General features: G+C 35.2%; 1 long non-coding RNA gene across 1 annotated transcript; it reads right to left on the bottom strand.

The window, feature by feature from the left end:
* Nucleotides 1-712: 712 nt before the first annotated feature.
* On the bottom strand, nucleotides 713-8,549 carry LOC116545967. Its single transcript, XR_004266537.1, has 3 exons — nucleotides 8,537-8,549; nucleotides 5,065-5,069; nucleotides 713-800 (listed from the first exon to the last, which is right to left on the bottom strand). It is a non-coding gene; the product is annotated as an uncharacterized LOC116545967 (long non-coding RNA).
* Between the last annotated feature and the right edge of the window lie 2,688 nt (nucleotides 8,550-11,237).

Raw genomic sequence — 11,237 nt, 5'->3', positions numbered from 1 at the left:
AATGAGGAAAGATATAAAAATGGGGGCAATTTTCTTTAATACCTAGTGTCCTGAGAATTTTTATCATGAACAGATGTTATATTTAATAGAAATATTGTTCTGCATCTCTTGAGATGGTCATGTTTTTTTTTTGTTTGTTTGTTTTTAATTCTCTTTATTTGGTAAATCGCATTTGTTAAAACACGTGTTGAACCAACCTTGCATCCCAGGAATGAAGCCTACTTGATCATGATGAATTAACTGATATGCTCTTGAATCTAGTTTCCTAGTAATTGGTTGAAGATTTTTGAATCTCCATTAACCAGAGATATTGACCTGCAGTTTTCTTTGTTGTTGTTGTTGTTTTGTCTTTCCAGGTGTTGTTATGAGAGTGATGCTGGCTTTGTAAAATGAGTTGTGGAGGAGTACTTTCTTCTTCATTTTTTGAAATAGTTTCGGTAGAATTCATAACAACTCATCTACATACATCTGGTAGAATTTGACTGTAAATCCATTTGGTCCAGGAGTTTTTTTTGATTAGTATTTTTTTTTGTTGTTATTTTTATTACTATTATTTTTTTTAATATCACTGATTTAATTTCAGAACTCTATCTTGGTCTGTTCAGTGTTTCAATATCTTTCCAATTCAATCTTGGAAGATTGCATGTTCACAGAAATTTATTTATTTCCTCTAGATTTTCTAGTTTGTGTGCATAGAGGTACTTATAACAGACTCTGACGATCTTTTGTATTTCTGTGTGATTGGTTGTAATGTTACCTCTGTCATTTCTGTTTGTGCTTAATTAGATCTTCCCTCTGTTCTCTGCTAATCTAGCTAGTGATCTAACAATCTTGTTTATGTTTTCAAAAAATAAACTTTTGGTTTTCTTGATTCTTTGTATGGGTTTTGGGTCTCAATTTCGTTCAGCTCCATAATAATTTTAGTTACTACTACTCTTCCACCAACTTTGAAGTTAGCTTTTTATTCTTTCTCTAGTTCCTTTAGATGTGGTGTTAGATCATTAGTTTGAGATACTCCTAACTTTTTAGGTAGTATGTTTAGTTATAAACTTTCCTCTTAACACTGTTATCACCATATCCCAGAAATTTTAGTATGTTGTTTCTCTCTTCATTTATTTCAAAGAATATTTTGGATTTCTGCCTGTATTTTGTTGTTTGCCTGAAAGTTATTCAGGAACAAGTTGTTTAATTTCTTTGCAATTTTGTGATTTTAAGATATATTCTTGGCATTGATTTATATTTTTTTCCTCTGTGTTCTGAGAATGTGGTTGGTAAGACTTCTTTTTTTTTTTTTTAATTTATTGAGACTTGTTTTATGGCTGAGCATGTGATCCATCTTGAAATATATTCTACATACAGATGTGAAGAATGTATATTCTGTGGTTGATGAAGGGAAAATTTCATAGATGTTTATTAGGTCCAGCTGACCAAGTATCAAGTTTAAGTCCAGAATTTCTGTGGAAGTTCTCTGCCTTGATTTCTCTAATATTGTTGGTGGGTCATTGAAGTTCCCCACAATTATTGTGTGGGCTATCTATGGCTCTTTGTAGCTCTAGAAGTATGTGTTTTATGAATCTGAGTGCTCCGATATTGGGTGTATATATAATTAAGGTAACTTAATCTTCTTGTTGAATTGAAACCTTTATCATTATGTAATGCCCTTCTTTGTTCTTTTTTACTATCATTGGTTTGAAGTTTGTTTCATCTTATGTAAGAATATTTATGTTTTTCAATTTTGGTAGCTGTTTCTCCAAGCCTTTGCTTAGAGCTTATGGATATCATTACACGTGAGATGGATCTCTTGAAGACATCAGATAGATGGGTCTTGTTTTTTTTGTTTTTTTTTTTTTTATGTTGATCATATTTCAGAAAGGTATTGAGAAAACTTTTCTTCTTGGCAAATGCCATACTTTAGTCACTAGCAACTTCAGATTCACATCACAGAATTTGCCTTAATGGTTGAGCAATAATAGCCTTTTCTTGACCAGGCTTGTAGCTTCTCTTAAAATTCAACACCTAAAAATTCACACTTTATTGTAGTAATTTTATTTCTATTTGCATTATAAATTCATAATAAAGGGGTAGATATTTTATTCAGTCATTTGATTCCTGAATCAAAACTACAACCTGGAGGTTTCTGTCTCTTAATAAAAGAAGTAAGAACTCAGTGCAGCTTGCTAGACTTCATTTAAATTATCTTCATGTTTCTCTGTCCAAGACCAATGTGAAGTATTAGGCCAGAGAGAGAAACACAAATAATGTCTCCCCACGCACCCCTTGCTGGTCATGAAGTGGAAGTTTCACCCAGCATTTTGTTAGCACATAGCAACTTCGCTATTTTAAAGCTGCCCCTGTTTTTCTGCTAATAACTGCCTCTTTCTGCTTCTGTACCTCTGCTTATTGCTTACTAGCTAAAAATCTTAAGGAAAACTGCCGCGTCGTCTAAAACCTGCTGCGTTCGCAGTCTAAAGTTCTGAGTTACTTCTCCTGCCCCTTCACCTATAAAAACTCTGTACTTTTCTTAGCCGGGGTCCAGACTTTTGGGTGTGAACCCTTCCGGGCCCGCTGTCTTAATAAAGTGTGTTCCTCCGTTTCCCTCAGTGCCGCTTGGGTTTCTTGTCAGGTAAAAATGTCCACAACATTTGGTTCCCTGACTGGGAAACTCAGCCACCCTGGCCCCTCGAGCCACCGGTTTGGGGTCGGAAAGGATGGACAGCTCGCCTGTTCCCTGCTGGGGAACGAGGCAGGGCCTCCCCCGTAAGCTTCGGCAGGGCCTCCTTCCCCGGAAGGGGAACTGCTGCTGCTCCGGTGTTGCCGCTCGCCGGACTCGCGGGGGAGACGGACTGAACTGAGGGGAACCCGGGATAAGGTAAAGTCCTGAGACGGACTCTGGCCAGGCCCGTCCAGGGACGGAAGGGGAGGCTGATCACCTCCCAGGGTCTCCATTTGGAGACAGCAGGTGGATTGTCAGGTTAGTGTCTGAGTGTGTGAGTGTGTGGGGAGCTCAAGAGCCTGCTCTCAAACCTCCAGTCTATAGCTCCACGGTGCAAACTGTGGAGCTTGACAGGGCCCGAGCCTGCATTTCCGTGGCGAACTTCATATGGCTTATGGCGGTATCCAGCTGAGCGCAAGCTGAGCTCGTTCCAAGTCAGGGGATGATACCAACCCCTGACTGCTAAGAGGTGCCTAATTTCCTGCAAGGGGCGCAGCCAGGTGGGCACCTGAGTGGTCCTTCACAAGACACCCCTCCTTTGTCTGTCTTGCGTCACCGTTCAAAAGAGGACACACATCATGGGGAAAAGTCAGTCTAAACCCGTGGTCCTCCAGGTAGAATATACTAGTCAGAATTGAATCATGGACAACTTCTAGAATTTGCAGATGGATCAGATTCACCTAAACCTCATTGATTCAAACTTAAAAACATATTATTCCATCAAAGAAAACTGGAGAAAATAACTGTTGAACATTTATTGCATACTCTTTCCAAAAATATATACCTCAAGTGTAAAATACTAACTAGTAATATATTTATTAAAAATATATTATATTTCAAACATTGTGCTAAATACTTTCATACATTATCTAATTAGATAAACAATACACCTTTATCATTCATATTAGTTTTCATTTTAAATATGACTAAATCTCTAGTAATATCTTCATATTTAAGATCACATATAGCAAATATTAGATTTGTGCAAAAGCAATTGTGGTTTTAATGGGAGATTACTTTTACTTTGTAATGGTAGATTGTAATTGTGTTATTCCAATTGTAATCCGTATTCCAATCTTGACTCCAAAGCTTACATTTTACATATAGAATCCAACACACTTAGTGAACCCCACATTCTCAACATTAAAAGTCCATTCACTTTTGTTCCTGGCCCTTTTGATCATAGTATCATAGAATATTTTAGCTGCAGAACAAAGCTACCCATTGCCTAGAACTTGAAAATAAGTCACTCTAGGATAAAAAGAGTAGAACATGGTTCTAATATATGCAAAATGCCTTCATTAGGAGGTCAATAAATAGTTAAGTTGATTAGGCAAAAACCTGTGATTAACTAAGTTTGAATAAGGAAAAAAGAAAGAGAAGACTAGAGTGGCAAGTAATGAGCTGAATCTGGGGAAAAATGAAAAATTAGCAGAAAAAAACATATAGAAAGACAAAGTTGAAAATGCCCTTATTTTTGTTTATTTTAGGTCTATATGGCTTGATTAAGCTTTTCTTCCCAAATCCATGTATTCCAGGTATATACAGTGAACTTTATTAGATTTGCTTCCAATAGTTTGTGACCACTGTTTAATTAGGGACTTTTCTGCTACTCCGAATATCATATGGAATCCTAGTCATCTCTTTAGAGTTCTCTGTTTTAAAAATGAATTTGCCAATATTTTATAGGTCACGCAAGTCCAGAATAGTAAAATTATCCAATAAAGTCAAGCCAAGTAATCAATTAATCTGAAAATAAGATTGTCATCTGAAATTCTGCTATGTATGGGTTATTGCTATTAAACATTAGGGCCCTCCACTCTTATGGGGCCAATTTAGTTCTATACACTTTCTAATACTCTCAACTGTGACACTGTAACATATATCCCTTGTCCTGAACACCAAACCTTTTCCCCATTCTTCTACTCTCTCAAATTCTTTCTTTTTTTCATTATTATTATACTTTAAGTTCTGGGGTACATGTGCCGATTATGCAGGATTGTTACACAGGTATACACATACCATTGTGGTGGTTTGCTGCATCCATCCCCCTGTCAGGTACACTAGGTAGCTCTCCTAATGTTGTCCCTCCCAAATCCCCCTACCCGCTGCTATCCCTCCCCTAGCTCCCCCCACCCCCTAACAGACCCCACTGTATGATGTTCCCCTCCCTGCGTCCATGTGTTTATTGTTCAACACCCACTTATGAGTGAGAACATGTGGTGTTTGGTTTTCTATTCTTATGTCAGTTTGCTGAGAATGAGGTTTCCAGATTCATCCATGTTCCTGCAAAGGACATGAACTCATCCTTTTTTATGGCTGCATAGTATTCCATGGTGTATATATGCCACATTTTCTTTATCCAGTCTATCATTGATGGGCACTTGGGTTGGTTCCATGCTTTTGCTGTTGTAAGCAGTGCTGCAATGAACATACTTGTGCATGTGTCCATATAATAAAATGATTTATAATCCTTTGATAATTAGACCCAATATTGTTTGAAGGAGGAACTTGGGGCTGGGAACTAGGATGTTATCAATGAAAATGGTGCAATCTAAAGGTCACTGTATGATATCTTCAGATATATATTAACAAAGAAGAAATATGGCTACCAACATAGTTAAAAGCATGAGATATTGTGAACAGAAAAGAAGATGAAGATGAAATCATTTAAAATAGAAAGTATGAAAAAATAAAAAAGGACATGGGAAGTGAGCCTGGGGGAGCAAAGGTTACTTTATTATTCAAATAATAATTTTCTTTATTTCTTTTAATAATATATTTTTTAAAAATTATGAGTCTAGATATTAAAACTTGTGATATCAGTTTACATCTACCCATTGGAGAGTCACACTTTTATCTTTTCAATTTATAGTGTAGAAATATTACTTGTCCCTGCTTAAATGTATCTTCATCCCAATATAAAATACATAAACGAAATGATATAGTAGACTCAATACTTTAAAAAAACTTAAATTCTAACATTCTGTAGTTCTTCCAGATCTCATTTGCAACAAAAGTAATTTTTAAATTATTGCCGTAAAGAGGTCAAATTTATTTTTAAATTTACCCTCCAAAGAAAAGGGTTGTAGAATTTTATTTTTTAACATTTAAAATCAATATGGACATTGAAATAACCTTATCACTGGCAGATACTCTAACAGATGATCTAACCACTAATTTTTGCCTATGGTCTATAGAAATTTTTTATTTGAATCTGTAGGATGGAAGACACTTTTTATGATGAGCATGTCACCAAACAGTACAAAGTAGCTGAGAAATGCGTAGGGACTCAATGTGTTTTAAACAAAGATTTTAAGAAGCTTATGCTCTGGTGAAAGGAAAAAAAAAACAAAAAACATTTCTTCATTTCCGATAGTGTCAGAATAGATAGGCCATTGTTGCACATATAATTGAGTCTGATGGTAAGAATGAATTATCCCAAGTGAAATCCTCTAAATGCTTACTTAACTCTATATGATAAAAATTCGAAAGCAAGAAAAGTTGCAAAGCAAGCCTTGGGGAAAGGAACAGTATAATCATCACAATGAAATCTGTGTTTGACATTTTAAGTTGGATCCTGTAACAAGACTTACATAAGCCTGTTGTGTTTAAAGTGATCTTTTACCCTTAGGTGTATGTTTTTCATCATTGAAATGATCAGTCCTTTTTCAAATATAATTTGATGGCATAATTAAAGTACCTCATTAGCACAACTTTTGGAGCTAAACTTTTCCTTTTTCTAATGCACTTAGAAATATTTTCACTTGTATTCGATAGCCCAGAACAATTGACTTAGAACTCCCTTCTTGATATGGTAAATAATTTACTTCTATTTGTGCTTTTAACACTTAAAATGTCCTAAACTGTCACCTCTAATTATAGTAACATGTAGGCAATGAAGCCTACCAGGACATCTGACTAAATTCGATGTGACACATCAGTATCATAATACATCAAATTTGATAAAATGCCTTTTTTAAGTTTATATTTTAAAATATTTTATTTTTGTTTTCCATAACTTTTTTGCTTTCTTTTTTAGATTCAGTAATACATAAAAAATATCATGCTTTAAAATTTAGTGAACACAAGACCTAAGGCCTTGAAGAAATTAACAAATAAGACAACATGTCTTTGCATGTACATATGCATTTAAACATATTTATTAATACAATCATGTTGGAGGGCTTCATTTGCACATTGTCTTTTAGATATTCAGAGGTTATTTTGGAGCAGTGTAAACTTTTGACCTTTAACAATGCTCTTGCAGGCCAACCATTCAATTCTACTGGAATGAGATTAAAACAATCCAAGTATTCATGTGTTTCTCCTTGTAACTCTCTACCCTCCCACGACCCCAAGGCTCTGGTAAAGAAATTTTTGGTTTTGTTCTCCAGACTCCTTATACAGGTCGAACTCTTTATTCACCAATGTCTGTATATAATAGTGAATAATTTATTATTATTCCTTTACCGAAACTCTACTGCAAAATTCTTGCAAAAATGAATTCATTAAGTCTTACACATTCTGGTTGCAGTTTATGGTTGGCCCTTAGATTTTGGAATTCAAGCCTACCATTCACAGCCTAGAGAGACAAACATGATAGCAGTTATTTTCTCTTGGAAAAAGGAGTTAAGATTTCTTCCACATAAACAGTTGGGGAAAAAGCAGACACATTTATTAGGCTCTATTTAAGAGTTTATTGACTCTGTTTAAAAACATCATTAAAAACTTCAAAAAAAATCAAAGAGTGCGGAAGGAACTTTCAGCATTGAACATTGAACATTGAAACTTCAACATTAAAACTTGAACACTGGCTTACAAACACACCAACAGAACAATTATTATATGTATGTAACTTTTGCTGTATGAATTTACATGCCAACTTACAGGTTTCTCTGGGTAGAAAAGAAAACATAAAAGATTAATATATTGTTTTATAGGCCATTAATCAGTGTTGTATTTTTATCTAGCAGTCTTATTTTAATATTTCTCCTCAAATTATCTTTAAATCCAGTTCCACAAAAGGCCTTTTAAACCAGCTTTACCTTCTTTTTGGTTCCCTCATTAATGAGCTCTATGTAATCATAAAATATGTTTATCCTATGTTTGTGTGAGAATCTTCCTTTTAATATTAAACTTCTAACTTTTGGTTATGTCCTAGATAACAGATTAAAAATAAAAGGTGATTATATTTGAATTATTTTTTAACTACCATTAAGATCAGTAATAAATCTATTAAATTTAGCTCAGGAAATAGTTGTGGAATGACTACTTATACAGGTAATGTGATAGCAACTGAAATGGGAAAGGTTCCCTTGTCCCCCTTGCAGGGCACATGACAGAAGTTGTGACTCTCTTCTTCAGTTGCTGAAACCTCTCCAGGAGCCTACAGACAGGTAGGCTGTGGGGCTCTGACCCCATGGCAGTATCTAGAGGTGAATGTTTACAGCTCCTAAAGCCCCAGTTAGGGTGTGTTATAGGGTGCTCTTTTAGTTTTGTCCTCTATAGGCTGTGTTAACCACCTCAATTACATCCTCTACCTTGTTGCGAGGACAGGGGGCTTTCTGTGCCCCAAGTTCTTGCCATGGTGTACCAGAAGAATTGGCTCTTACCTGGGCTTGGAGTATGAGTGCAAAGTTTTATTTAGTGGAAGTAACTCTCAGCAGACCAGTGAGCCAGGAGAGAGGTTTTCCCTAGAGTTGGGCCCTGGAGCTTCTCCAACTGCTCTGGCCAAATTCTGCTTCATTCTGCTGGTAGATGACATGCTGACCTGCAGGTGTCTTCCACCGGCATGCTCCTCTTGACATCCTCTCAACTAACCACTGGTGTGTCTGCCTGCTAGGGTCTCAGAGATTTTTATAGGCACAGGATGGGGGCATAGAGGCCCTGAATAGTCTTGGGAAATGCAACATTTGGGTGGAAGGCAGGAGTGCCTATCCTCATCTAGGCCTGTGAGGTGAAGCCCTATCCAAGGACCATTCCCTCCTCTACCCAGAACTTCCCTTCCCCACTTCCATATCATTTAAAGGGACCATGCCCTTCCCTTCCCAGCACTTCCATATCACAGCTACTCATATAAAGTGTCTACCATCTGGTCACTTCACTCCAAGAGATTCATATAATAAAAAAAGAAGATACAAAAGATAATAAATGATAAACATTTATACATAGTTACAGTAAAGTGGATCATAGGAAAGGGGAAATGCTGTAAAAACTGATAAAATAAAAATAGCTTTATCTACAAATTAAGAGAATATACCATTCCTACTAAAAATTAAGTACATATTCAACTTATGTTAAAATGATACTGTCACCACTCTTCTACTTTGTGAGATCAACTTTTCTGTCAAGTTTAAAGAATGATACTGTATAACATTTCTCATTAAACATATTTTTTCAACTTCTTTTTTTTTTCTATTCTAACAACCCTTTAATTTTCTCCACATTCTTGGCCAATGGGTCTTACTTAATAACTCAAACATTCAACAGTGAGCTATTGGGAATGTGACTGATATGGGAGATATGGACATTTCCACTGCTATTAAAGACATCAAGTGTAACTGAAAAGTAACCACAGACAAAAAAGCCTTACGAGAAAATAATGAGTTCTCCACACTTTAACACTCTCAGTAAAAACCAGCCATGGTTTCATGATGTAATATTGTTTATTTTGGTTTAAATATGAAAATATCAGATTCATAATACATTTCTCTTGATTGTTTTAACTCATAAAGAAGAATATTATCAGGAACTCTCACTGTTTTCACTGCCTCAGCTTTCTATTAGGCATGCTTTTAGATTTAAAAATGTTTCTTAAAGGAGATTTTATGTTGATCTTCCATTATATTCAAGCATTCCCTAACATAAATACCCACAAGTACATAGTAAATTTGAAGATAATATATTTATAATTTTGCTTTTCAACAGAAAACACTTTATCCTAATTTATGTAGAAAAGAATAGCATATTTAGAGATGAAAAATAGTTTTCACTTTTTAATGCAACTAGATAAGAATGGTTAACTGGCCCTCATAAGGGAAAGGAATTTTAGAGTACTTAAGAAAAAGTTGGTATATATGTAAATATCACAGATACATTTTAAAGTTTACAAACTATTCTCAGTCGTTTTAAGTCACAGCCAAAATTATGCCACTATGGAGGATCCAAGATGACAGGTCTGATCTGTCTGTCATGAAAGTTTGTAGCTAAAAGTATAGATTAAAGGAGATCAAGCATGAAGTCCAAGAAAACCATCTAATGATCTGTTGTGTTGGCAAATTACAAAGGTGTGGAGATTATAAAATTAGGAAGTGGCTAGTGAATAGTTTGAGAGACAGTGGGCCCATCAATGGAGACATGAAATAAATAACAGAATAACTTTACAAAAGGATAACGGACATTTTTCAGAGATTATCATCCCACCTATAATTGCTTTGAGCAGTGCACAAATGACTTCCTAAGACAGCAGATATCAACCTTTCATCAACCTTCTCTGCAGTGATTCATAGAAGAGATGGTGTTAAGATATCCAGTGGAAGTGACAGGGCAAATAACATGGAAAATAATAATATAAAATCACTGCAATACTTATTCCACTGTCAGAAAAAAAGATAACAAAAAATAGCATACCAGATTACCGGTGTTGAGGTTGAGCATGACTGTGCAGGAATTACCAGGACCTAAAATAAACCTCTCCTTTATTTCAATGGGTATTTAGGAAGCCACAACTCTGTTTCTATGCTAGACAAGGCATTGGAGAAAAAACAATGAGAAAAAGAGAGATGTGTTCCCTCCCTGCTGTCACAAAGTTTACTGAAGTAATATGTACTGAGCAAGCAAGCAATATAGCATATTGCAATAGTGTTTCAATGGGAAAGATACAAGTTAACTGTGGCAGCACATTTAGGAGGAAACAATTTTCAATGAAAGATTTTCAGAGACATCCTGATACTGGAGTAATTACTTATCATGCTTAATATATGTGTATATTTATAATATGTTCTACTTTTGTATACTACAGTTCAAATATGCAAACTTATTTTCTTTAGTCTTTATCTTGCCCCATTACTCTCATTATTTAAAAAAGAGAAGAAAAGTGCATAAATACATATGCATGTACACACTTATATGTATGAGATAACTCAGTCTCTAGTTTAAAAATAGTTAATGCTAATCAATTCAAATGTTCTCTCAAAGTCAACCAAAATTAATAGTCCCTGCTCAGAAATCATATATAAATCTAAATTCTTAAACATGCTTGTGATGCACTTTCATGAATTTTTGTTTAAGGAAATCAATACTTCATGCCAAAAATAGAATGCTTCTTAGAAAATACTTGAAAGAAGGAAATTCATTGTATAACAGAAGAGCAGTAGTTGATTGAGACAAAGCAGTTCTTACATGCATGAGTTAAAACGCTTAATTGTGTTTGGATCCTATATCAGAAATAATTTCCTCTCTTTTTAAATTACCATTGAGGGTGAGCCCCTTGATGATAAAGCTATATCATCACCTGCTTTAC

This window comes from Sapajus apella, unplaced genomic scaffold (genome assembly GCF_009761245.1).
Source record: "Sapajus apella isolate SASKATOON/1434 unplaced genomic scaffold, GSC_monkey_1.0 scaffold5, whole genome shotgun sequence".
Classification (NCBI taxonomy): domain Eukaryota; kingdom Metazoa; phylum Chordata; class Mammalia; order Primates; family Cebidae; genus Sapajus; species Sapajus apella.
The sequence above is the reverse complement of the archived record's forward strand: the minus strand, read 5'-3'. Positions and strand labels throughout refer to the sequence as shown.